A 4,309-nucleotide genomic window follows, 5' to 3' on the forward strand; every position below is an offset into this window, starting at 1 on the left:
ACTAACAAATTGAAATTAACACTCAAAGAATCAACTAAACTAAACAATCTTAATTAATCTAAAAATTAAATAATAAAACTGAAATTATTTAAGTCCTAATTAAAATTTAATCAATCTAATATGCAATGAAACTAAGAGATTAATAAAACTAAGCTAAGAATTAAATTAGATTAGAAAGTAATTGACAAAATACGAACTGAAAATTGAAAAGCCCCAAAATCAAGATTCTAGGGTTCATCCATGTATTCAAATCACAAATTCTCAAAAATAATTCATAGCAATTGTAATCACTGTTAAATGAAAACTTAAAGAAGTGAGAAAATAAATAACACGAAGTAAATAAACAGCAAATAAAATGCCCAAAAGTCTAAGCCAAATATCTCAAAAATACATCACAAACTTTAAACTAAAATTAAATAAATAGTAGAGAGTGAAAAGAGCAAGCCAAATGAATGGAGATGGAAGTGGTAGGCAATGGAGAAGGCAGCTGGAGCGGCAATTGGACCCTAGAAGAATTCTTCAAATGTGCGGCGTTGCTCTGCAAAAGTCCCCAATTTCGTGTTAATGATATCCTTAAATAGGGTAGGAAAGAAACCCTAATGTCTTCATATTCCCGCACACAAAATCGCTTAAATATTAGGACTCATCTTGGCAGCCACGTACATGCTTTAGGAGTTCAAATTTGGAAATCCTTATTAGAGAAAACTTTGTAACCCTTTAAGATATCTTTCCAACACATCAAGAATCGTATCAATCTGATATTTGAGTGGAGAGTTATAATTAAAATACTAAAGTGTGTCTATTCTGTCTCCTAAAGCATTTTGGACTCTGATCCGAATTACTCTCAAACTCCATCATTATTCTTATTTAAAAAGTCCTACACTCATTGAAAGTTTTTAGGTTGTTTCAAAGTCTTGCCCACTTGAAAGTCCTTTGAATTTGAAATTAGAAATAAAATAATAGAAATTAGAAATAAAATAAAATAAGAATAATAGAATATCAAAAATATGTTGTGCATGTGAATGAACATTGTCCAATTAAATCACAAGTTATAAAATTAAGCATAAATCATGCTATTAACCAATTTAAATCAAAATTAGGATTTATTCATCTTAACTATTTTTTTCATCTAAAACCAATAATAATGTAATGAAATAAATAAAATATATTGGTTCTAATTGTATAAAATATGTAATAATTTAGCTCAATCACACTCCCCAACTAGCTTTTTGCTAATCCTTGAGCAAAATAGTGAAAATTAATTGAGATGAATATTGCATAAAGATCAAAATCCAAACAGAAACAATCAAACACAATTCTGAATTCTCACAAAAGTGACATGTTACTACTCAACACACAGGGGCTATATCCACCAAGACTATCTCAACAATCTTTTACATAGAATTGAAGCAAATATCTCAGAACTCAAATGTGTGTGTGGAGCTAAACTAGTTGTGTGTTCCTCATTACTAGCCATGATTTGTCATAAGATTTTTCAACCTTAAGATTAATCATTGCTGATTCTAACTATTTAAAAGCCCAAGGGACTAGCAGTTTTTACTCCAGCTCTGTTTTTAAAGGTTGAACACTCAACCCCCAAAGTCTTGGGTAACTGTTTCTAGCCCTTTACTTAGGAAATCTCACTAAGCTGCCTTTATCCATTTTTTTTTTTATTCTTTTCAAATCTCTTTTCTTTTTCTTTTCTTCTTTTCTTTTTTTGGAAAGTATGGCTCGGTAGTCCTGAAGTTTACTTCTCCTGTGTTAAATCAATGAACAGTAAATTGAGGAACACTACAAATGTAAGCATGTGCAAAATATCCTTCAAAATTTGCTCTTCGTTCTACAAAAATCTTATCAAGTCTCATCTCAATAAGTATAGCATCCCGGTGTTTCAAGCCACACATCAACAAAATATGATGCATCAAAAATCATGCTCTATGCTAAAGCTTGAAAATAAATCCTCACAAAATGATTCGCTCAACTACTCCACCAAGATGCTCAGATTTCACAAAATACCAAAAACGGAGTGTGTGTCAATCATATGTGTATCAATGCACATCACATTAATGCAATTTTTTTTTTTAAATCTGTGCACATACGCTACCCCTCAACTAGTGAGAGACATTGTCCTCAATGAATCGAATAAAAAAAAAAAGTGCACAGAAATAAGCAAGCAAAACAAAAGATCAACATGAAATGTAAAATCAAAGCAAAACAACAAATAAAAACAAACAAAATGCAAGTAAAGAAAACTGTAAAGAGGGAAAAAATCGAAACACTTCCTTGGAATCTTGCACAAGCAAGATCTCTTCATGTGGATCAAAGACCTTCAGAAACGGCTTTAGACGTTGTCCATTGACAGTGAAACAATTGTCATTCTTCGGACTGACAATGTCTACCCGCTGTGAGGATGAACCTTCTTTACAATGCACGGCCCACTCCATTGGGATTTCAATTTACCAGGAAAAATATGTAAGCGAGAGTTGTAAAGAAGAACTTCCTAGCCAAGTGTAAAATGCTTTGGATGAATTTTCTGATCATATAGAATTTTCATGCGTTCCTTCGCCAGTTGAGCGTTGTCATAAGCATCCCGACTAGCTTCATCCAATTCATTAATCTGCAATTTTCTCAACCCTGAAACTTCATCAAGTGACATGTTAACATGCTTTATAGCCCAAAGAGCTCGATGCTGAATATCAACAGGTAAATGACAAGGTTTACCATAAACTAATCAATAAGGGGACATCCCTAGATTTGTTTTTAAAGCTGTCCTATAAGCCCACAAAGCATCAAGAAACTTAATTGACCAATCTTTCCTATTAGGATTGATAGTTTTCTCTAAAATAATTTTTATCTCTTTGTTTGCCAATTCTGCTTGCCCATTTGTTTGAGGGTGATAAGGGGTAGAAACTCGATGTGTGATACCATATTTCTTCAAGAGTGTAGAAAATAGTTTGTTGGAAAAATGAGAACCCCCATCAGTAATGATAACTTTGGGTATGCCAAAGCGAGCAAACAGATATTGCAAAAATTTTAGGACAACACAATGGTCATTTGTTTTGCAAGCGACGGCCTCCACCCATTTTGAAACATAATCCACAGCTAATAAAATATATGTGTTTCTAAAGGAAACTGGAAAAGGTCCCATGAAGTCTATTCCCTAACAATCAAAAATTTCCAAGGTAAGAATAGGTGAAAAAGGCATCATGTCTCTTTTGCTAATAGATCCCAATTTTTGACAAGGCTCACAAGTTTTACAAAAAATTATAAGCATCTTTAAACATGGAAGGCCAGTAAAAACCGATTTGCAAAATTTTAGCGACTGTTTTCTTTGCTGAAAAATGACCACCACATGCACCTATATGACAAAATCTCAACACAGAAGAAAACTCATCATCAGGAATGCATCTTCGAATCAATTGATCCAAACAATATTTGAAAAGATATGGATCATCAAAGTAAAAGTGTCATACCTCAGAGAGAAATTGACGCTTATCTTGGGTGGACCATTCAGAAGGCATTCGCTCAGTCACCAGATAATTGACTATGTCAGCATACCAGGGAGCTCTATTAATCACAAACAGCTGCTCATCCGGGAAACTATCATCAAGAGGAAGGCTGACATTTGAAGAGAAGGATGATGGCAATCTAGAGAGGTGGTCAGCTACCACGTTTTCAACTCCTTTCTTGTCCTTAATGTTGATTTTGAACTCTTGAAGTAGTAGAATCCAACGAATCAAGCTTGGTTTTGCATCTTTCTTAGCCAACAAACACTTAAGAGCAGAGTGGTCAATGAAAATAGTAACAGGAGAACCAAGAATGTAAGTCCAAAATTTATCAAGTGCAAAAATCACTGCAAGCAATTCTTTTTCAGGAGTGGTATAATTTTTTTGGGCATCATTCAAGGTTCTACTGGCATAATAAATCACAAAAAGTCTATTATCCACACGCTGCCCCAAAACAGCTCCTAAGGTATAATCACTTGCATCAGTCATGATTTCAAAGGGAATGTCCCACTGCGGGGGTTGCATAATAGGGGCAATGGTAAGCGATTTTTTAAGGGTATCAAAAATTTTTTGGCATTCATTAGTCCAAACAAATTCAATATTATTTTGTAAAAGAGTGCACAAAGGTTTTGCAATAGAACTGAACTCTTGAATAAACTGCCTATAAAAGCCAGCATAACCAAGAAAAGAACGAATATCTTTAACCGTCCTAGGGATAGGAAGTTTAGATATTAATTCAATTTTTGCCTTGTCGACCTTTATACCTTCAGAAGAAACAATATGTCCCAAGACAATACCCTGAG

Source organism: Juglans microcarpa x Juglans regia, chromosome 1D (genome assembly GCF_004785595.1).
Source record: "Juglans microcarpa x Juglans regia isolate MS1-56 chromosome 1D, Jm3101_v1.0, whole genome shotgun sequence".
Taxonomy (NCBI): Eukaryota; Viridiplantae; Streptophyta; class Magnoliopsida; order Fagales; family Juglandaceae; genus Juglans; species Juglans microcarpa x Juglans regia.